The following is a 24,522-nucleotide window of genomic DNA, read 5'->3' on the forward strand; positions in this document are numbered from 1 at the left end:
ACGCCCCGCCCACCCACTACCCCAGGCCTGCCGGACCTTTTAATTGGACCCCTGCCCCATGGACCCAACCGATCCCTTCACTAGAAGCCAGCTGCACGAGATGCAGCCGGTCTGTTTTCAAACCGCGCCAAGAAAACATCTCTACACGCTCGTGCTCCACACCCTTCACGCCCGCACCCTCGTGTCCCGCCCCGATACAAAATGGCGGGACCTCCTGCCACCTTTGGAGGGTGAGGAACCCCGGTGGGCCAGCCTATATTCCACCTTAGTCCCAAGGCCCGCCGGGGATGTCGGTTGGCGGCTCTTTCACGGAGCCGTGAGCATGGGTGTGTACTTGGCGCGGTTCACGTCAATCCCAGACACCTGCCCCTTTTGCGGCGTGAGGGATACCCTGGCACATGTCTTCCTGGAGTATGCCAGGCTGCAGCCCCTATTCTGGCTCCTCACCAATATTTTATTACGTTTTTGGCTGCACTTCTCCCCTCACCTTCTCATTTATGCACTCCCTATCCGTGGCCCCACAAAGTCACGGGATCTCCTGGTCAACCTCCTCCTGGCCCTAGCTAAAATGGCCATCTACAAAACCAGAGTGAGGAGGTTGGCCGATGGAGTCTCCTGTGACTGTGGGGCCTATTTCCGATCCTCGGTCCATTCACGTATCCAGGCAGAGTTCCTCTGGGCGGCGTCCTCTGACTCCCTTGACGCCTTTGAGGAGCAGTGGGCGCTGTCCGGTGTTCTCTGCTCGGTGTCCCCGTCCGGTTCCCTTCTTTTGACCCTTTGACCGCACTCCTGTCCCTGTTATTTTATTAGTTGTCCCCCAGAATTTTTTGGGTATCTAGGTCCTGTGGATTCCCCTTTTAGGCTGGGGGGGGATCCTTTAGCAGTGGACAGGCTTTGCCCGCCCACTTCCCGTATCCCAATAAAACTATTTTTCTATAGCCATCTGGCCTTGCCCTGTCACAAAACATATCTGCAGAATAATCTCTAGATATTGGCATTTCTATCTGGAATAACTTTATAGAATGTGCTGACTGCTATTAGTAGATGGCTGATCAATTCTTGTCACTTTGATTCAGATATTCCATTTCCTGGTAGATAAATAAAAGTACTATAAAGTCCACTGGTAACAACTTGCCTGTTTTTTTTTTCCTCAGTTAGCCAGCAAATATCTATCCAGAATTGTTTTATGAAGTACTTTCACCATGTATATAGGAATGTCATTTTATGTTTTTACGTCCTTCATTGTAAATTGGGTCTCATTTTATAAATCTGTTCTAGTTTTACTGGTGTCTGGTATCACTGGTATCTGAGCTTGTAACTGTTTTGTCTTGTTATCCCGATGGAAGGCCAGTCCATTTTCCTACATGTTTTGCTGTCATCAATAGTGTCATGAATGTGTGTGCATATTTCTTCATATCTTCATGAAATGGCATTCTTTTTTTTGTTTTCCAAGTACTTTTCTCTGATCTTTTATATGGATCAGACTATTTATTCTTTGGAATAAATTACTTACAAATGTAAAAGTCTTAATTGTGAGTAGTCTAATGAATATAGCTTTATTATTTTTGGCTTATTGAAATATTGGACTCTTTCTTCATAGATGTGAATACAGTGTTTAAAAGTTCATTTTAATTCTTGACAGATAGTGCTGTGTTGCTGAGGCACTGGGCTTACCCCCCAGGGAGCAGTTGGAAGTGCCTTATATCACTCAACCATCGTTCCGTTGATTAGTGAGTGAGGATGACTATCTCCAAAGGGAGTCCCAGACAATCATTATCAGCCAGAAAGATGTTAACTGTGATATGGGAAAAATATAAGGCAAGGACAAAGAAAATATTTTAACATTTCTCTTCCTCCCCCAGCAGAAATGCAGTCAATCCCATTCAAAAGGGTTTTCTGGATTGCATAGCTAATTGTTTAGTTAATGATTGATTTACTGTGCAAAGCTGAGATCAGACATAAAATAAAAAATGTTCTGTTTCTACAGTTGGCTAAATAGAAATTAATCTAGTGTTATGCTGCACCATATTTTACAGTTATAACGTGAGGAGCATATATGTATTGCAGATGCCTTTTTATGCAGATTGTACTTTGCCCAGATTTGTTTTGCTTTAAAGAATATAGTATTGATCCTAAATCCAGTTTGGGCTTTATAGGGATTTATGTGCAGCAGGCCTCCACAGAGCTGTCATTCTTGTCTCAGAGGACTTACTACTTGATAACAAATCTCTACATTGCCTAGAGGCGAGGGAGACTTTTTGGTTACATCTGTGTGAAAAAGATATGTGAGAACAGCTATACAGCATAAGTTATATGAGGGAAATTAAGTTTTAGGCATCTGCATGTATTGAAAGTCATAGGAAACTGCTTTATCTATTATGTTAGATCTGGCACAATAAATAATTCAAGAGACAGCACTAGGTCCATGTCTTGTAAAAGCATCATATAATTTGGGCCGCACTGAAGAGAACCTGTGTACTGCTTTCACCCTCACTTAAATGGTTTCAGTAAAGTTGAGTCAATATGCAAATAGGAAAGGGTAGCTACTAAAATAGAGTTGTTTAATCTGTTTAATAGATTTAGGATCTGTTACACTAACTTGGATTCTTCACATAAACTATAAATTGATTCAGTCCTCCAAACTACAGCCTATTGTAAAGCACTCTGACTTTATCTTTGTGCATGTGTTGGACTGAGATCTTTTTCCTCCTTTTACTTTTCATCTGTGTACTATTGTCTCTATTCAGAAGTCCATCCCTCTTCAACAGAGTACTTTAAACATTTGCTTAAAGTGTAGCATGGGTTTAAGTGCTTTGCTAAATATGAATGCACTTAAGCATGTGCTTAAATTCTTTGCTGAGCTGAGGCTTTTATACATGCATTTCTTTTTATTTTACATGACCACACAGTATAGCATTCAGTAAATAGAGCCAGTACTTATAACTTTAAATACAAAAATGATACATGCATACAGATAGCATAATCATAATTAGCAAATCATAACTTTGTCATAGACACTTCACTTGACCTCCCCTGTACAAGATTTGGTGCCACTATATGACACTGGTTGCAACAATGGTCTATGTGGTCACAGTTCGTGTCAATAACATCACACCTAAGCATTTGCTTTAAAAGGTTAAGTGGAAAAGCCTTCTCTTAGCTATGGTTGTGCTTAGAATATATTATTTGGATGTGTGGTTATTGTAGCAAGTTGATGCATTTGCTCATACTGTACTATAGATAGATATTGAATAACCAGTATATGTATTTCTATTTTTAAATGTTTTTAATTTGAGTACACCTCCGTTATCAGTGTGGTGCTGGAGCTCACCCTTTGCAGCTGTGATGCTAACATTAACTCTATTTTAGTCATTTAGCCTTCTAGCTAGAGGAATTTGCAAGGCTAAAAATTGTATTTTAGGGGCTATCAGAACCTTCTACAATGTTACGAAAAGACTTTTTCTTTCCTTGCAATGAGAACCTATTAGAAAATTTTAATATTTTATATTTGTCATCATGTTAATGTTAATGCATGTGGTCAGTGCTGATGATACTGCACACCCACACAGTGCAGGGGAAACAGAATTCAAAAAAAAATGTACAAATGTTTTGAATAATTTAACTTGAAATTTGAACTGCGTAGTCTCAACTGTCTAATTCAAAATATTTCATTTTTTCCACTTGTGTATGGTTCCCAGATCAAAATATGAATGCAGCTGTTAACTTTTACTACGCTTTTCTATTAGGTCAACCCTTAAATTCAGTCAGCAACAACAACAAAAATACAAACAATGACATACAAACAAGCTTGTGTTTCAGAGGTAGCTTTGGTCAGTAAATATAGTGATCTAAAAAATGTGCTGTTAAATCTTGAGATACTAAAAATTCCCTTTTTTCTCTATCATTCTCTTTTAGCTCTTCATATTCTAGGGTTATCAGCAGGTGGTAGAGAGAAACAAAACCTTAGAATCTGGAACAATTTAGAGAAACTAAATTAACAGGTAAGTAATGAAACCTTCCCTGCAAAGGATATGTCAGACTTCTCTCTTGAGAAAACTTATATTTGTTCACAACAGATTTTTGCAAAAAAGGGTTTCACAATTTAATGTTATGAATCCTATGCAATGAGTAGCGGGAAATGTGCAGACAGGAATGACTCTTATCTGACTGTCTGAAGCTAATGTCTGTCTACTAATTTGTCATCCTCACTTACTCATATATTACACTGCCGCCGGAGGCTTTTTTTTCCTTTTTTCTTTGAGACTTGTATATTCCCAGTTGGTAATGCCCATGGTTTGTGTGGTGTACTAAAGCACTTGGTAACTGGGTGGGCTGACTTATTTTAAATAGAGATTGAATTATTTTGCTTAATGCTCCATCTGAGTACTTTGAGAATATTTGTCCCAGCTTCTTGATAATTATACATATTATTGAAAATTGCAAAATGCAGATTTTTAGAGACTGAGATATTTTATAATCAGTTTGCTTTAAGCTGATATGGTGGTAACCTGATGCTCTGTTTTAAAAATCATTCTTCTTTCAATTATGCCTCTTGATGTTGCCACAAGGTCACTGTGTCCTCTCTGTTTGGGTATGCTTCTGTGCCTCAGTTTCCCTTCTTTTGATCAGTGCCTCGTGACTTGTGTAAAAAGTGAGAGCCTTCTCCTCTGGGACCTGGTTTATTAATATAATTCAACAAAAAGTATTTAACCTTCACCTCTGTATCCAGGTTTCAAATCCTGACTTATCCTTTGTTCATAGATATGCTTACATCATGCTTCAGTCACTCTTGTATCACAGGCTTCAGAGTAACAGCTGTGTTAGTCTGTATCCGCAAAAAGAAAAGTACTTGTGGCACTTAGAGACTAACAAATTTATTTGAGTATAAGCTTTTGTGGGCTACAGCATCCGATGAAGTGAGCTGTAGCTCATGAAAGCTTATGCTCAAATAAATTTGTTAGTCTCTAAGGTGCCACAGGTACTCCTTTTCTTGTATCGTAGTTTCACAGAGCCACCCTAGTAAGGCCTCCTACTGATCTTGCTGCTGCCCTGTCTCTCTCTGCATTGGGAGCTCCACTGGGACTTGTGCCTGGCTTCAATGGACCATCTCCTCCCATCTCTGGGCTCTCATACTGAGCCAAGAGCTTTGCTTATAAAGTGCCCATCTGGTGACTAAAATGCTCCATACTCTGTCCTTAAAAGGGCTGTGCCCCTGTAAGAAGCTTGCTGGGCTGCACATGTCACCAACAGGCATGGTGTGTATGGGTGGCAGTAAGGAGAAGTAGGAAAGTAGGTCCTAGTGGGATTCAGTTATTATATTCTATTTTTTAATAGAAAAAGTGACTAAGGATCAGGGACAAGTTTAGTCCTAGCTGACAAGCTAGTTAACCTGGTCCACAATTTGACCTCTAGGTTGGGTGATAGCGATTAGAATTAAAGTGTTCTGCAGATGCTGCAGAGGGATTTTCCAGTCTCCATGGACAAAAATTGTGTGGGTTTCCATCCCTTACTTTGTTATTTTAGTAGACTATTGCTGCTTTAATGTTCCACCTGTGTTCACTTAAACTAGTTTGTTCTATTCACAGAAAGCAAATGTATAGCCTGTTGCTGAAAATAGTCACCTTTATGAAAGATTTTACATTTTCTCCTTGTGCATTTTATCACACCGTATATTGACATTTTTTGTCTTCTTGCCTAGTCATGGAAACTTTATTTGTGAGATCAGAGGGATAAATATTTAAAAATGCAAAGTAGATCTATCTTCTTTAATCTCTTCATCAGTTTTAACAGTTACCATGATGAGGTGATTGACCCAAATGTGAACATTTGTGTAAGCTCTCTGCAGAGGTAATATACATGCCGTTTTCATAAATAAAAGTGTGACCCAACCCCCCAATAACTCTAATCTGCATCATAACGAAATAGTAAAAGAAAATGAAGGAAAAAGCTAGGACTATTCTACAATTTTGCATTGTATTGAACTTAATTTATGTACAAAAGGGGTTAAAAATCAGTAATTTAAAATGGTCCAGACAGCTAATATTAATCTAATTTGTAGACAAGGTAGGTGTTATTCCCACTGTTTGCATTCATCAGTATAAAATAACATCCACAAGAACTGCCATGAAACTAATGTCCTTAAAAGAATCCCAAATGTTTGAGATTAGTCTGTCTTTGCTTTAGCAGTATGAACAAGGACCCGATGGGGATGTAAAACACTGCATGTCAAAGCAGGATCCAGTGGTGCACACTGGCTTTAATAATTAAAATGGCTTGTAAAAATAGTGCTGACATAGTCACCCAGTTATGTTAGCTTCCAGAGATGAAAATGATCAAGAGTCCTGAGAATAGTTTTGTTGGAAATGTATGTTGCATTATTGTTCATCCCTCTGGGAGAACTACAGAATGGCTGGATACAAAATGAGGAAGATGTTTAAGTGCTTTACAGGAACTTGAGGGGCTGCAACATATTGTTAAGTTAAATTACACAAGATATGTTGGTTTATATTCTATTGAGTTGACGAAAAATCCTCAAAAGCACAAAAAAGAAGTTAGGTCCACAACTCCCATTAAAAATCAATGAGTTGGGTGTCTAACTCTCCTTTTGTGCCTATTGAAAATCTCTTTAAATCTAGATATCGCTTCACTGACTATAGGTTTCGAACATATGGGTTTTTAGAATTAGTTTGCTATTCTTGAAGGTTTTTTTATTTTTACTAAAATGTGTTTACAAGTAACTCCAGCTTAATATAGTTTCTTTTTTTTTGTCTGGGAATCTAGTGGAGACTGGGGCTTTGGCGACAGCTAGTTGGCTGTAGATGGGAAGTGATATTATTGAGATCAGGAAAAACTTCCAGAGTACATCGTGGAAGTTGTATCTGCTAACTTGATTTGAGAATGATATGCCTAGAGGTGGTTCTGGACTATTTAGAAAAGCTGGACGAGCACAAGTCCATGGGGCCGGATGTACTGCATCCGAGAGTGCTAAAGGAGTTGGTGGATGTGATTGCAGAGCCATTGGCCATTATCTTTGAAAACTCATGGCGATCGGGGGAAGTCCCGGACGACTGGAAAAAGGCTAATGTAGTGCCCATCTTTAAAAAAGGGAAGGAGGAGGATCCTGGGAACTACAGGCCAGTCAGCCTCACCTCAGTCCCTGGAAAAATCATGGAGCAGGTCCTCAAGGAATCAATTCTGAAACATTTAGAGGAGAGCAAAGTGATCAGAAACAGTCAGCATGGATTCACCAAGGGCAAGTCATGCCTGACTAATCTAATTGCCTTCTATGATGAGATAACTGGCTCTGTGAATGAGGGGAAAGCAGTGGACGTGTTGTTCCTTGACTTTAGCAAAATTTTTGATACGGTCTCCCACAGTACTCTTGCCAGCAAGTTAAAGTAATATGGGCTGGATGAATGGACTATAAGGTGGATAGAAAGCTGGCTAGATTGTCGTATTCAACGGGCAGTGATCAATGGCTCCATGTCTAGTCGGCAGCCGGTATCAAGTGTAGTGCCACAAAGGTCAGCCCTCGGGCCGGTTTTGTTCAATATCTTCATAAATGATCTGGAGGATGGTGTGAATTGCACCCTCAGCAGGTTTGCAGATGACACTAAACTGGGAGGAGAGGTAGATATGATGGAGGGTAGGGATAGGATACAGAGGGACCTAGACAAATTAGAGGATTAGACCAAAAGAAATCTGATGAGGTTCAACAAGGACAAGTGCAGAGTCCTGCACTTAGGACGGAAGAATCCCATGCACCGCTACAGACTAGGGACTGAATGGCTAGGCAGCTGTTATGCAGAAAAGGACCTATGGGTTACAGTGGATGAGAATCTGGATATGAGTCAACAGTGTGCCGTTGTTGCCAAGAAGGCCAATGGTATTTTGGGATGTACAAGTAGGGGCATTGCCAGCAGATCGAGAGACGTGATCGTTCCCCTCTATTCAACATTGGTGAGGCCTCATCTGGAGTAGTGTGTCCAGTTTTGGGCCCCATACTACAAGAAGGATGTGGAAAAACTGGAAAGCATCCAGCGGAGGTCAACAAAAATGATTAGGGGATTGGAACACATGACTTATGAGGAGAGGCTGAGGGAACTGGGATTGTTTAGTCTGTGGAAGAGAAGAATGAGGGGGATTTGATAGCTGCTTTCAACTACCTGAAAGGGGGTTCCAAAGAGGATGGATCTAGGCTGTTCTCCGTGGTAGCCGATGATAGAACAAGGAGTAATGGTCTCAAGTTGCAGTGGGGGAGGTTTAGGTTGGATATTAGGAAAAACTTTTTCACTAGGAGGGTAGTGAAGCACTGAAATGCGTTACCTAGAGAGGCGGTGGAATCTCCTTCCTTCGAAATTTTTAAGGTCAGGCTTGACAAAGCCCTGGCTGGGATGATTTAGTTGGGGATTAGCCCTGCTTTGAGCAGGGGGTTGGACTAGATGACCTCCTGAGGTCCCTTGCAACCCTGATATTCTATGATTCTATGATATTAAGGAGTAGATGAGAAAAATCTATTTATATGTGCATTATTTCTCATCATCTTGTGGCAAAGAAGTGGGTTACGACCTCTCCTCTAGAATGCAGACTTCTTCTGAGCTGTTGTACGTTTGTCACTCCCAGATTGGACTACTCCAGTGTGCTCTGCAGGGTACTATCCTTGAAGACCTTTTGAAAATTTCATCTATTGCAGAACGTAGCTGGCTTTTCAGACTGAATATTATGCCAGTAGACTGCATTGGCTTCCTATTTGTTGATGGGTGTGTTTCAAGATGTTGATTTTAATCTCCCAAACCTTACATGATTACACTAGCATTTTGGGGGGAAATCTGCTAGCATTGCATTACCCATGCATTTCCACGAGGTTTAATAATGGTAGGAGCACAAACGTCTGAGCTCAGGCTATACTAGTACTACTTCTGATTCGTGTAGTAATGGGGAGAGATTTGCTCAAAAATGTTAGTGTAGCAAGACTTGTATACTCCTCCTCTCCTTATGCTGCATTCCTGCAGCTGAGTTCTGCCAAGGTATTATGGAGTGTCACAAAGACAAGTAAAAGTTTGGGGGGGCTGGTGATAAGCATCCTTAGGGTTGTGTGTCTGGATAGTCCTCAACTCTGAACTTTGCTTTTACATTGGTTTGACAGTCAGAATTTTTTTTCCCACTTTTCTAACATATTAAAAGGTCTTTGTCCATTCAGGATTCTTCTTGGGTGCTTTTAATTTTCTTGGGCAGTGTCGGAAGTTTCCCTCCAGTGGACAGTTCTATCAGAATACTTATGTTGTATTATTTTATAATTGCCATTTATATGCTCATGATTGTTTATAGGTGCATTTTACAAATTGAGAAATAAATGACATGACACAGTGTAAGGACAGTGTTGAAACAGATATGCAATGAAAAATGTTTATGCACATTATGTTTAAATGCATCTTGCTAAAACATTCAGAGAGAGAGAGAACATTGTATGATTATGCTGAACAGTACTACTACAGAGAAGCTGTATTGAAATGTATTAACACTGTAGGTCGGGCCAGCATTGGATATGTGTATTTTTAAGACTCTTCTTTACAACTTCTTATTAAATCTGGGATGAAATTTCCAAAGCAGTTTATGCAAGTAAATAGGGACTTAAATTTCCCTTAAAGGCCTGCTTAGGATTTATGTACCAATGGAGTTTTCAGATATGCTGAGCACAAGGTGAATGTGTGCTTTGGGAAGAGGATGCTCATTTTTTTGATTGCTGATGTGTTGTCACAGGGTTAGCAGCCTGCTTGGATTTTCATATTTTATGTCGTATGGGTTGAGAGAGCATAGTAGATGTTATTGCTAAAAAATTAGGCTATTCCAGGGTATGCTTAAGTAATTAGATGCAGGATGACATAGGTGCATGGTGCCAGGTCAGGGCAGCAGAATCTGCCTGTGGAGAACTGTGAAAGATACCCACTGATAAAGGAAAGACTGCTAGTCCAAGAAAACACATGTAAAGGTGTGTGATGGCAGTGGTTTTGTTTTTATCAAATAAAAGTGTGAGCCGGAGGGGAGGGTACAGAAGCGGGTGGGGACAGAGTTCAAAAAGTCTTGCTTTCCCTACAATGGGGGAGGTTGTGAGAGATTGTGGTGCCACCAGAGCATGAGATGTGCTCATTGAACTGCCCTATGGAGTATGCCCTCTTCAACATACCTTGCCTCTCCCATCGTTTGCTATGCTCTGCAGCTTAGAAACTGTGCAGGGGCCTTAGAGGTGGGGGAAGGCTTGTAGTGACAGCCAGGAATCCTGGAAGCCAGTTTGCTTTCACAAGCATGATATTTTTAACTGACTCTGGATAAAGTAAAATTATATGCAGTCCACTTTAAGAAATCAGCACCATGAGAGACTACCATGATGAGCATCATTATAAGAACTCAAATGAAATAGATTATTGCAAAGGGAATGGAGAAAAACCCTCAACTATGAAACCCTAGAAGAAGGCAAAACATCTCAAAAGCAACATCCTCCCTGATTCAGACAGGAACTCAAAGGACTCAGGATATGTCTACAGTGGCACAGTTACAGTATTGGCAGTTACAGCGCCGCTCAGAGAGAGCTGAAGGGAAACCGCTGTTGTGTTTTCACACTGACAGCTGCCTGAGCAATAGTGTGTTCACACTTGCGGCACTTGCAGTGGTATTTGAAGTGGTGCACTCTAGGCAGCTATGCCACAGAGCATCTCTTCCTTTTCTGCCGCTAAGAGTTGTGGGAAGGTGGAAGGGGTCGTGGGGCATAATGGTTCCAGTCCTAGTGCCCTGTGACAAATTGCTTCGCATTCTAGCAAATCCAGTCCCTGTGTTTCTGTCTGCATTCGGCGTCATCTTTCAACGGTTTGTGTACTGCGCGCTCTGCCTCTTCGGTCTGCAGGAATGGATCCCAAACTGCTGACCAGTATGCTGCTCGCCCTGACCAACACATCACGAGTGGCAGGGGAGTTATTTCTTAAACTACAAAGGCCAGAGGAGTTCGATATTGATCTCGCCATGCGTAGTAGCTACAACATGAGATTGCTTGTGGCATTCGTGGAGGTGCTGACCACAGTGGAACGCCACTTTCGGGCTCAGGAAAGGAGCACTGAGTGGTGGGATCACATCATGATGCATGTCTGGGATGACGAGCAGTTGCTGCAGAACTTTCAGATGAGGAAAGCCGCATTCATGGGATTGTGTGATGAGCTCGCCCCAGCCCTATGGCGCAAGGACACAATAATGAGAGCTGCCCTCCCATTGGAGAAGTGAGTGGTGATTGTACTGTGTAAGCTGGCTACTCCAGACTGCCGATCGGTTGCTAACCAGTTCGGAGTGCGAAAGTCTACCATTGGATGCATGTTGACGGAAGTATGCAGGGCCAGTAATCACATCCTGCTCCAAAAGACCATGACTCTGGTCAATGTGCGTGACATTGCAGAGGGATGGGTGTTGAGTGCAGTGGGTACTGGGTGTCCGCAGGGCTGGACTGTGACAGGGCAGGAGTGGAATGCAACGGGTACAGACTGGAGCCAGGAGGTTGATAAGAGTGTATTGGCAGTGTCTGGGGGAGGGCATGGGAAAGAATTTTTTGACAGTGGCTGCAGGGGAGGGTGGGCAGGGTGGGCTGTTCGGTTTGCAGGGCTAATAGAACCTGGAGCATGTCCGTTTGGTGCTCCATAATGTTTAAGACCCGCTCCGTGGCTTTGTTCTGGTGTACCGCGTTCTCCTTTTGGTCCTTCTTCTCCCTGTCCCGCCACTCCTTCAGTTCTTGTTTCTAAGTGGCGGAGTGCATCATGACATCACGCAGAAAGTCCTCTTTAGTTTTTCACGGACGCTTTCTAATTCTGCACAGCCATTCAACCGGCAATAACAAAGAATGAGGCTGGGCTCCCAAGGTCATATCTGTAAAGCCAAAATGTAACATTTTACAGAAGCAGTATTGTTTGCAACACACAGACCACTGGTTCAGTGATTTAAAACACAGCCATGATTCATATACCTGTCACTAGCTGGCTGACCCCAGGCAAGCACACATGAGCCACAAGACCCCCAAAATGGTGAGTAACTGCAGAGGCAGGGGAAATCAGTATTCCAGGACTGTACTGTGCACGTGATTTTTGTGGAGAGCCAGCACTGTTTGGGGGGGGGCCTAACAATCATTACTGTCCCCACATTTTCCACAGACTCTGTTCCTTATGGAAGATACCTTGCTGCTTAGGGTGAGCAGGGAATTAAGGGAGGGTCTTCTGCCCTGGCTCTTATGTGGCTTGCCAGTGTGCAGCAATGGTCCCCCTGACCTCCTGTGACGGCAGAGTGGTGCGGGAAAATTACCCTTAATGGGGCAAGAAACAAAGCAGCTCTTCCAAAGAATCTGTGGCAGCGGATTGGCCAGTATCTCCATGAGAGTTTTGTGGAGATTTCTGAGGCAGATTCCCATGAAGTGAAGGAGTCAATAAAACCTTGTTCCGCTGCTCAGAGTAGGCATGTGGTGGTATGTGCATCATACAGATGCAAGCATGCTTTCTGCAACTCTCCTGCCCCCCACAACTCGCCTCAGTGATTCCCTTTCCCATGCACTCCCCCAAAATCAAAGACACTTAATAGGGACCTCCTCTCCTGTTTATACTTCGCCAGGCTCCAACAGCTGTGACTGGCTAGCTCCCTCTGGGGTAGAGAAAAGCTCCTGACTCCATGCATCTCTGACCTGCGAGTCATCCTCTGCCTCTGGGTCCCCCTCCACATCCTTGTCCAAGATTTCCTCCTCCTGGTTCGGTCCACTCTCAACTGGCACACGAGCCACCAAAGTATCCACAGTGGCCTTCGCAGTGGAGGTGGGGTCGCCAGTGAGTATCATGTCCAGCTCTTTATAGAACTGGCAGCTCATAGGTGCAGCCCTGGAGTGGTGGTTTGCCTCCCGCACCTTGTGGTAGGCATTCCAAAGCTCCTTCGCTTTGACCCTGTACCGCACCGTGTTCCGGTCCTGGTCCCTTTCTGTCACACATCGTGAAATCTGTCCATAGGTACCATAATTTCTACGGCTGGAGCTCAGCTGGGACGGGACAGCCTCCTCTCCCCAAATGCTGATGAGGTCCAGCAGCTTGGCATTGCTCCAAGTGGGGGATCGCCTGGTGCGTGGAGCAGGCCTGGCCACCTGGAAAGATGCGCTGAGACCACTGCATGCGTCACCGAACAAACCGGAAAGGGACTTCCAAAATTCCTAAGGAATTTAAGGGGTGGGGCTCATGTTTGGTCACCTAAGGGAAGGGCAGTAGAGTTCAAACTGATGACCAGAGAGGCGAGAACAGGCATTGTGGGACACCTCTAGGAGGCCAGTCGCTGCACTCTAATCAACCAGGCACCGCACTGGCACCGCGGTGCTGTAGCCCCGGCACAGACAGCTGTATGCCTCTTGTCGGGGTGGTTTTTTTACAGCGCTGCAACTGTGCAGTTTCTGCACACTAGGTGGCTTGGCAGTATGTGCACCTCGGGAGTTACACCGCAGAAAGCTGCTTTACTGCTCAGAAACTTGCCAGTGTAAACAAGGCCCTCAGATTCAGCAGAATGCAGTTAGATGCAAAGATTAAAAGCTTTTGCTTCTGGTGAAAACTTAGGTGAAGGAATGATCTTCCTCTTCATAGTTCTAGTTTGAATGGCAGTGGGGAAGACTTTCAGTTGCAGACTGGATAAAAATAGAGGGAAAATTAGCATTTATGAAGGTTCCTCTCAGCAGATACAGGAATATTACTCCAAGGAACAGAGCTGCTGTGGCTGCTTATTTGCTGATGAAGTAGGGAAAATGAGTTAAAGAATGGAGAAGGCAACTGAGAAAGTTAAGACTGGTTATTTTTGTCTGCCTTGAACAAAAGGGAGGAATAGCTCATGAGTCCAAACTAATGGACCTGGGGATGTACATACATGCATTCTAGGAGTTTAGTCAGTCTAAGGCTAGTGATTGCAAAAGGTGCATGGATGGCTCAGTGAGGATGAATATTTATTGCTCACTTACACGACAACAGATATTAGGTTTTGTCTTCACTAAACTAAAGGTGGGTTTTTTGTCTCTTACGCTTTTTAAAGCAGGATAGCTGATGTTTTAGCTACTCCACTGCAAAATCCTGGTAGACAGAAGGCACTGTGGTTTTTATCACGCAGTAGCTAGGTGATAACCATGGGTATAGGTATAGTGTTGACCTCACCTAGCTACCTTGTGGTAAAAACTACAGTGTCTTGTCTCTACTGGGCTTTTACAGAGGGTTAGCTAAAGCTAGCAGGCTGTTAATTATCCTTTACTGACAGTGAAGACAAACCCTTAGAATACTATGGTAATCTCAAAAGGTGTTTAATTTTATTTTCTGCCTGAATAGCCACATACTGCTGATAAAAATGAAGGGCAGGCAAAGGTTATGGAGCTAAAATAGTTTTAAATATCTTTTTTTGGAAACAACCACCAGCACAACATATGGATTATAAATAAAAGACATTATTTTAAAAAAATCATTAAGATTCTGTTTGTTTGTATTGTATTTTGATTAGGTCTTTCTCTTTAACATGTGCTCAAAGACTATAGATTTTTTTTATTACTTTTCTACTCTGTGTACCAGATCCAAGGAGTTTATTTTCTATGCATTCCTATGGGAGAGGGGTATAGAGAAAAATCTTCCGTTTCTCCATGTATTTCTCAGAAGGCCTGACTAATGCAAAAGGAAATGTATCAGGAGTCTTTACTGTATAAAGATTAACACATTCCACTGACAGAAGAAATAGAAAAAGCAATTCAACCTGAGCAATTAAACTCATTTCTTTTGTGAAGCTAATGAAATGGCTAAAATCTCTTTTTCAATATAACTGCGTATTTTAGTAATTGTCAAGATAAATTGCACTGAAGTACACAATGTATTTGACCAAAAGCCCTTGTGAAAGGGGATACTTAAGACTCCATATATCTCATGAGGATTAACATTTAGGTTCATGGTGCTGAAGTATTTCTTGTATTAAGAACATAAATACAAGAATATATACTTTTACAGTAACTGATTATCATCTAAACTGACATCTTCATTATTGTTAGCAATAGGTATCCTGTTCACAAGAAATTGTGTATTCCTGACTCAACAAGTTTTACACCATTGATTTATTAATGATTAAAGACTGAAGCACCATTTTAAAAAACAAAACAAAACAAAAAAACCCAGTTTATTTTTTGAAAGTCAACAGATCAAACCTATCATCAGAATTTAGTCATCAAGTTCAAAATGTTACCAGGTCAAAAAAAAGAGAATGAGGAAGAGAATTAGGGAGGCACAAAAAAGACACTAATGTTCTATTTTTGCCTGTCTGTATCTAAAATACCAAAGTCATGTATTTTCAGATGTTCTACAACATATTGGCTTGTAAAGTATTTATATTTCATCTCCAAATCATGTCTTTATAATGTTTTAAAGTTGTGCATCTTTACTTTAATAAAGTGTATTAGAAAATGTTTGCTATGCTAATGTTCCCATGCTTGAGGTGAAGTCATTTAAATAACAAACTCTTGTTATCAAAAATGCATACATCTTCCACACTTAATCATGTTTATTTAAATAAGAAGGAATTCAGAATAAAGGTTATTTCAGCCTTAAGACATGCAATTGGATTTAGACTGCAAAGACCTCCCTTTAGCGAGTGAACTCATGTAGCATGTGCACACTGACCCACATAAAGAGGATGGAGTGAGAGACTTAATTCAATCTAACTGCATTTATTGGCTCAAGTTACAACCTTACCTTTATTTAAGCACTGTTTTCATGTTTAATTTACCACGCTAATGATGCATTGGACCTTTGCATGTGATTGGGGGGGAATACTAGGGGTTTATAGCATAATACATTTTATAAAGTAAAGAAGTATTAGTTATTTAAATAGTTCATTACATCACAGTTCACCACCAACCCTCTCCCACATCCCTCTATCCAATCCTCTTGTAGAAGTTTAAAAACACATCTAAGAAAGAGTTTTGTTTTGAGAAAATAATTAAGTCCATCTTTTTAGGACTAAGTACTTAAACTCAGAGGTACTTGGTATTTACTTAAAAGCTCTAGTAAATTAAGTTTGTTGGCTTTTTTTCTTGGAGTTTTTTAAAAAACTCCATCTCCAGATTTAACTTTTACTGAATTGTCTTGATTCATAGATTCCCAGGCCAGAAGGGACCATTGTGATCATGGACTCTGACCTCCTGTAAAACAGAGGCCATAGAACGTCCCCAAAATAATTCCTCGAACATATCTTTTAGAAAAAATATCCAATCTTGATTTAAAAATTGTAAATGATACAGAATCCACCACAACCTTTAGTAAATTGTTCCAATGGCTAATTACTGTCACCATTAAAAATGTATGCCTTATTTCCAGTGTGCATTTGTCTAGCTTCAACTTCCAGCCATAGGATCACGTTATTCCTTTCTCTGCTTGAAGAGCCTATTATTAAATATCTCTTCCCCATATTGGCACTTATACTGTAATCAAGTCACCCCTTAATCTTCTCTTTGTTAAATTAAATAGATTGAGCTTTTTGAGTCTATCACTATAAGGCATGTTTTCTAATCCTTTAATCCAGGGGTGGCCAACCTGTGCTTCCGGAGCCACATGCGGCTCTTCAGAAGTTAATATGCGGCTCCTTGTATAGGTACCGACTCCAGAGCTGGAGCTATAGGCGCCAACTTTCCAATGTGCCTAGGTATGCTCACAACTCAACCCCTGGCTCTGCCACCGGCCCTGGCCCCCACTCCACCCCTTTCCCTGAGCCTGTAGTGCCCTCGCTCCTCCCGCTCTCTCCCCCCAAGAGCCTCCTGCATGCCATGAAATAGCTGATTGGGAGGGAGGGGGAGGCGGAGGTGCTGGTGCTGGGAGCAGAGTAGGGGGGAGCTGAAGGGGGACTGCTGACGTATTACTGTGGCTCTTTGGCAATGTACATTGGCAAAGTCTGGCTCCTTCTCAGGCTCAGGGTGACTACCCCTGCTTTAATCATTCTCTTGGCTCCCTCTGAATCCTCTCTAATTTATCAAAATCCTTCTTGAACTGTGGGCATCAGAAGTGGACACAGTATTCCAGCAGCAGTCACACCAGTGCCACATACAGAGGTAAAATAACCTCTCCACTTCTCCTCCAGATTTCCTTGTTTATGCATCCCAGGACTTTATTAGCTCTTTTGGCCACAGCATCATACTGGGAGCTCATGTTCAGGTGATTATTGATCATGACTCCCAGATCTTTTTCAGAGTCAATGCTTCCCAGGATAGAGTCCCCCATCCTGTAAGTATGATCTACATGGGTTGACATGCTTTGCTGTTCTATATAATCTCATTTTGCAACTTTTGAAATCTTTCAGCTTTGTAATGCAATTTTTTAAAAAAAATAATATCAGCATGTAAAGATAGAGAGATATCTGATAATAAGGTCTAATCTAGCAAAGACAATGACAAGACTCAAGCTGAAACTAGACAAATTTAGTCTGGAAATAAGGGACAATTTTTTAACAATGAGAGTAATTACACACTGGAAGACAAAGGATCTGGTGGAATTTCCATTACTTTAATCTTTAAATCAGGACTGGATAATTTTCTAAAAGTTATTCAGTTGGTCATCCACAAGTTACTGGGCTTCATTCACAAACTGCTGGGTGAAAGTCTAAGACCTGTGCTATTGCAGAGGTCAGGCTAAATGACTGTAATGGTTCCTTCTGTCCCTAAAAATCTGTTTCTTGTGTGGTATGTTGTCTCAGACGTCTGGCAGTAATAGAATCTTCAGCTCAGTTTAAGACTTGGTGTAAGTGATTGGTCTCAGTCACTGAGGTCCAAATTTTGCTGCTCTTTCTTGCCTTGAATAGCACCTTACTCTGAAGGTAACCCAATTTTAAATCAAGGCAACTCTTCATGGAGTAAGGTGTTACTCAAAGTGAGCAAGAGTGGCAGAATCTGGCCCTTAGCGATTTGGGGGGATTTCTCACAATAAAGTTATAACTCACTCTGTTGGCTTTGATTAATCTCTTTGGTCCCAGTTAGATTTGTTTTTTGTAATCTGTTGTCCATCATTAAATGCAGTGTACAGAAAAGTTAGTAAAAAGAAAAGGAGTACTTGTGGCACCTTAGAGACTAACAAATTTATTAGAGCATAAGCTTTCGTCAGCTACAGCTCACTTCATTGGATGAAGTGAGCTGTAGCTCACAAAAACCTATGCTCTAATAAATTTGTTAGTCTCTAAGGTGCCACAAATACTCCTTTTCTTTTTGCGAATACAGACTAACACGGCTGCTACTCTGAGAAAAGTTAGTGTTACTTGTAAAATGGATTTTTATTACACCATGTAACAATCTAGAGAAGGACCTTCATGGTGAACAAGTGATTGTCTTTTGGAAATAACTTGGAAGGAAGCAGCAGGTTGGTGAGCTTGTGTTTTTCAGAATTCTACTTGCCTTTTATCGGTCTTTTTTGTGATTAATCCACACTTTGGATGGAGAGTCCCATCTACATGTATTGGTACATCTGACTTGAAATAAACTCATTATTAGGTAAGCAGTACACAGACTAATTTTATAAGTTGAATATGAAAATTATTACAACTGAATTTCTTTAGATTTGTATTATTTTTCATCAAATATTTATGTAAGATACTGGAAGTTTCATTGAGAAGCAATATCCACATTTTGACAATGAAGAATGTAAGGGCTTCGCTAGCTACAAAAGCCTTGTTCATTTTGAAAATATATGGGGATGTTCTCTTAGGAAGGCTGGTTTTAAATGAGATTTCTGACATTCATAAGACCAGACAAATATCACTGTATTAAACGTTTTGCATTACGGAGCCAGATCAGAGTATCTGGTTTCTAATCTTTTTTTCTGAGGAAGAGAGGACATTTTAGGCATGATGGGTCTTGAATCTACGTGATGAGGAATGCCTGAAGAATAAAATGTACATAATTAAATTGAATGAGATTCTCCAGCACTTAAAAGTTTAGTGGCATGACCTGTGTAATAAAACAAGGTTTAAGGAACAAATAATGCCTGTAGGATTAGATTCCAACTTGAGGGTTCACATTTGCAGTTTTTGTGGTAGCTCATCTGGTGCATGACTCTCTGTAAAATGTATAATTTGTTTTTTTTTAAATGAAACTATATATTTCTGACCCAATTTGAACTTTTGATTTAATTTCTTACTCATTTAAAGAATAAAAGCCTGAAAATAAATAGGAATTCCTTTGTGAAAGACTGTGGTTTTAGACTCAGATTTCTGTTTAATGTTTCACATTGTCTATAAGAGTATACTCTTGAAGCTTTTCTCTTTTAAATAGGTACAGAGTATTTTCTTTTATATGTTTGGGTCAGATGAGCTCAGGTCAGTTCATTTTCTGAGCTATAATTGTATAATGTGTGATCATAGAATATCAGGGTTGGAAGGTCATCTAATCCAACCCCCTCCTCAAAGCAGGATCAATCCCCAACTAAATCATCCCAGCCAGGGCTTCGTCAAGCCTGACCTTAAAAATCTCTAAGGAAGGAGATTCCGCCGCCTCCCTAGGTAACTCATTCCAGTGCTTCACCACCCTCCTAGTGAAAAAGTTTTTCCTAATATCCAACCTAAACCTCCACCACTGCAACTTGAGACCATTACTCCTTGTTCTGTCAGATTTATTGCACTGGTTGAAAGGGCAAAGAGAAAATGTACCTACTCTAGAGAAACTTGTGCATACAGCATGTAGGTATTTTATATATAATAGAATTTTAAGTAAATTGTGCTACTTTCTATTTTTTGTGCCTTTGATTTGTGGTGTCTAGAGCAAAAAGGAACTGTCCCTTAAGTCAAACGGATTGATCATTTAATGTGTTCAGCATGGGTAAATACCTTTTAAGTTTTAGATAAATCAGTTACACAGTTAATGTTCAACAAAGACCGCACTTCTTAAAATTATAATGCTGTCTAGAATTGTGCATTAAATTATTTATAGTGACTACCTAATGGTAGGATGATAGATGCTAAGCCTGTGTGTCACCTTGATTTTTCAGCAAGGGTCTCTGTAATGATAATATTTACCTTTCTTTTATTTTTTATATAGAAAAATTCATAAAGAATGTTTGTGGTTATTTCAATAGATGTTATGACAGTATCACCATGTCCTTAATATTCTCTGTAACACAAACACAGAGAATTTGATTTAAATATTCAAATTCATATAAAATATGAAGGCCACATTTTCAAAAAAACCTTAATGCAGCCTCTAGTTATGTGTAGTTCGTTGCTATTTAGTGTGCTAGCTCAAGCCACCACTCCCAATGGCTTCATATAAATGTTGAATGATACTCTGTAGACATATGATTGAGCCCTATGGGACTCTGTAAGTGAGATCTTTGAAACTGAAGGAACAATTGCTCATAACGGCAACCTGGGTTTAGTTTAAGAGGTCACTTCAAGGTGTTTCTGTGAACCCTGGCAGCTTCCCGGACAGGTACATTTGGTGATCAACAGTTTCAAATGCTTTGGAGAGTTCCAGCAGGATAAGTATGGATGTACTTTGTGTGGACATAAGGTCAACCATCTGAGCCACAAGTGATGTCTTGGTACCTGCTCTGACCTGAAGTCTGATTGGGAAAGATCAGGATACATTACAGGCAGTGGATAGGCAGGGTTGCAGAGGCTCATTTTCGCTAGCTTTCTGGTTCGCTTGCTTTAAAAAGGGTGGTTCAACACTAAATGGTAGTTTGCAAGGTCTCTAGCGTCAAGAGATGATCCTTTTAGGATTGGTTGGACTACTGTGTGGTTTAGGGTGGGTGGCCGCAAAGGAGATGTTTGAGAGGTCTACTGTCTTGCCTATCCAGGAAAAGCAGACTGTCATCATTGCTTCCATGATTATAACTTGTGTGAATAGGCAAATTCTTGGAAGAAAGCCATTTTGTTTCCAGTGTGTGTTTGGCCTCTCTGTCTTCATGGCCCATCCAAGGTGCAGGTGATTTCTGTGAAATATGAGAATTCCTTGCAGTGAGAGCTGCTGGGAAAGAGTGAAAGCAGTGTGGATTTCACTTAGTGATTTACAGTCAAGAAAAATTGTGTGGTGCGATTTTTGCGATCGCTATGGCGGAAGAAAGATAATAATAATACCTAGCTCTCAGGCCCTTCCTGCCTCCATTACTTCAAAGGCATTGGTCGGTAAAAATTATTTGAGTTTGTCTGTATCAAACTGTTTTCTGCCACCAATGCCACTTCCTTCCTACTTTTTTTTCCTGTCATAGGTCATCTAAGGCATTGGTTCTCAAACTAGGGTCACCGCTTCTTCAGGGAAAGCCCCTGGCTGGTTGGACCGGTTTGTTTACCCGCCGAGTCCACAGGTTCGGCTGATTGCGGCTCCCACTGGCCGCGGTTCGCCGCTCCAGGCCAATGGGAGCTGTGGGAAGTGGCGCGGGCTGAGGGATGTGCTGGCCGCCCTTCCTGCAGCCCCCATTTGCCTGGTGCGGCAAACCGCGGATGTAGCAGTTAAACTGGACCAGCCCGGCCCGCCAGGGGCTTTCCCTGAACAAGTGGTGGCCCTAGTTTGAGAACCACTGATCTAAGAGCTATGAACTTTTGAGGAGTAAGGTACTGTTTGGTACTAGTGAGAGTGCCACAAACAGGCCCTAAATGTTTAAAAAGCACATTTAATTTCTTACTTTCACTTTTATTCTGGAAATGATTTATATGAGGTTGCTCAGGATTATTTAGTTAAATTGAATTCTTTATTTACAAATATTGACACTATACTAAGCATAGTGTAGAGTAGGTTAATGTGTAATCCAGTTACAAGGCCATTATTTTTCTCTTATGAGGATTTTTTTCAGCTGCACATGTGGGGTTTAGCTGTGCAACTGTCACTATAGGTTGAGTTAAGATGATGCCTGTTAGTTTTTATTGAAGAATTTCTAATTGCCATGAAGTCTGGTTGTTCAGATATTACAATTCATTTTTGTTCCCCATTTGATCGTCAGTGTACTGGTTAACAAATACGGTGCATTCATATCTAACCAGGCAATGATGGGATCAGTTACAGGGAGGGGGCGGGGGAGAGTAGAGTTTAGTATCTGTTGTTCTCACAATAATGATGTTAACTAAGGAATTACTCTTTAAGAGGCTAAGGGATGTCACTAGTTCAGACTTTGTTCATTAATATTTTTTTTCCACAGATTATTCTCATACTGGAATTGTGTCGTCCCTCCCACCTACTCTTGTAATCCAGTGAACATAATAATGGCCATACTGGGTTAGACCAAAGGTCCACGTAGCCCAGTATCATGACTTCGGACAGTGGCTAATGCCAGATGCTTCAGAGGGAGTGAATGGAACAGATAATCACCGAGTGATCCATCCCCTGTCACCCATTCCCAGCTTCTGGCAAACAGAGGCTAGAGACACCATCCCTGCCCATCCTGGCTAATAGCCATTGATGGACCTATCCTCCATGAACTTACCTAGTTCTTTTTTGAACCCTGTTATAGTCTTGGTCTTCACAACATCATCTGGGAAAGAGTTTCACAGATTGACTGTGTGTTGTGTGAAGAAATACTTCTTTTTGTTCATTTTAAACCTGCTGCCTATTAATTTTATTTGGGCTAAATTAAGATTAATTTGATAGTATACTTAGTTTCACTTTTCCCCCTTTAGTATCATAAAACATCCTTAAATCATGTAGATTAATTTTTATGCCATAGCTTTTTGTAAGGTATTGCTGTCATAACTTGAGTACTTCCTGGAAGAAGAGTAGTAGCCAGATCCTCAGCTGAATATACTCAGAGACTTAAATCTTTTTCCTGTGAGCACCTCAGATTCCCTCAGCCTTTAGCTTCATGGTATATTTATTATTGAGTTGAGAGAGAAAATCAAATTACTGTAATGACAAATTTAACACAATATTCACATTTTAAACAAACTTTTTACAGAAATCAAAATGGTCTGTCACATAGCTGAAAGATAATTTTGAAACAAAACTGGCTTTCTCTTTAGTATTCTTTTCCTCACTGCCTTTCTTTTATCGCTTTTCCTTTACAAGGCTCTTGTGTCCAATAGAAATAGAATCTTTTTTTGTTTACATTGTGTTTTGAAATGAAATTGAGAAGGTGGTATTGGGATTCTCATAGTGTAAGCAATGTAAACAAAAATACAGTTCATTGACTTTAGGAAGTATAGGTAAGAGCCTTTTTGATCTGTAGGGTGAGAAAGAGAAGAAAAAGAGAAATTAATTAAGGTTTTACTTTTTTTATTAGTCTCTTGGGCTTTTCATAACCCTGTTTTCTGTTTTGGGAATTTGTCATGTACATTTTTGAAATTGTACTGCTTCAGTTGAAAGGAATGAGGATGAAGTGTTTTTGTTGCTGTCAAACACCTTAACAATTCAGAGTACTAAGGCCAGTCCTAGTAGAGAAATGTGCATATTCTCAATATAATTGAAAAGAAATGATTATGCAAGTCAAGCACCCAGTAACAATCAAAGGTCAGAGTTGCATAACTGGGAAAATCTGTAGTTATGCTTTAGTAACTGTCCAGTACATGTGCATTCTGGCAGAGTTAATTGTTTTTCATTATAATCTCTTATCCAGATAAAGACATTTCTTCCCTGGGAGTCAAAATAAAAAGCTAGATCTTGGGTATCCTGCCAAACTATATGCAGTACAACTCTGGAGCAATGGAATGCAAAGATGTCATAAAACTTACCTTTGTGTGTCCCGAGTCTTGAGACCACTTTGTGGTGGGCTGACCCCCCCCCCCCCCCTTATCTCCCTAAACTTGCTCCTCCTGCCAATAAACCCCAGGGTGCTGAAACAGCAGTGGAGGATCAGTAGGCTGTAGGGAAGCTCTGTCCAGGTTCTCTTTGCCAGCAGCCAGGTGTGTTGTACGTTAGAGAAGGGTGGTAGTGATGGTGTAGGAGTCAGTAGGCTTGCTGTATGCTACTGCATATTTCCCCTACATTGGGGTAATTCTCCCAGGGCATGTTAGTCCAGTTTTACAAGAAGATTCCATCACCGGTGTGGCACAGTGTAGCCACCCAGCATCCCAGGAGATTGGCCTAAAGCGGCTGTTGTTTTCACACATCATAAAAGCCTCTCCAGAATTTTCCTTCCTTCAGAAAAGTGCTTTGAGATTTGTTGATGTAAAGTGCTGTATAAGAACTATTACTATTACTTTGTTTCTCTGCTCAAGTCCGGGCCAGTTTTTCTTTGTAGTATGGAGGTGCTGCTGCATGATCCCACATGCTCTAATCATATGCAGCATTTGGTCTGTGCCTTGGAAAGGCAAAGACTTTTTGAAAGCACAAGTGTAAGAAGAAGAAAAACAATTGGGAAATGCAAAAGGAATAATGGTATCTATGAAATATTATTGAATAAAACCACTTTGCATCTCTTTTGTCTTCTTCTCAGTCTGTTTTGAGGGAAGAGGAGTAAATCTTTGTAAGAGCAAAGAGGATCTTCAAGAAAAAAAATGTAATAAATTCTAAGGAGCTGTTAAAGATTTCATCCGTCTTCTTAAGAC

At 40.9% G+C, this 24,522-nt stretch overlaps 1 protein-coding gene across 7 annotated transcripts in view; it reads left to right on the forward strand.

The window, feature by feature from the left end:
* Nucleotides 1-24,522, forward strand: part of SEMA4D (semaphorin 4D) — a 173,643-nt gene that overhangs the window by 44,522 nt on the left and 104,599 nt on the right. Inside the window, exon 2 of one of the 7 annotated variants that reach the window (XM_043514747.1) lies at nt 3,916-4,001. The exons of the other annotated variants lie outside the window; for them this stretch is intronic. The gene's annotated coding sequence lies outside the window, so the exon portion shown is untranslated. The remainder of the gene's footprint in view (nt 1-3,915; nt 4,002-24,522) is intronic. 7 annotated transcript variants of the gene reach the window in all.

This window comes from Dermochelys coriacea, chromosome 5 (assembly GCF_009764565.3).
Source record: "Dermochelys coriacea isolate rDerCor1 chromosome 5, rDerCor1.pri.v4, whole genome shotgun sequence".
Lineage (NCBI taxonomy): Eukaryota > Metazoa > Chordata > Testudines > Dermochelyidae > Dermochelys > Dermochelys coriacea.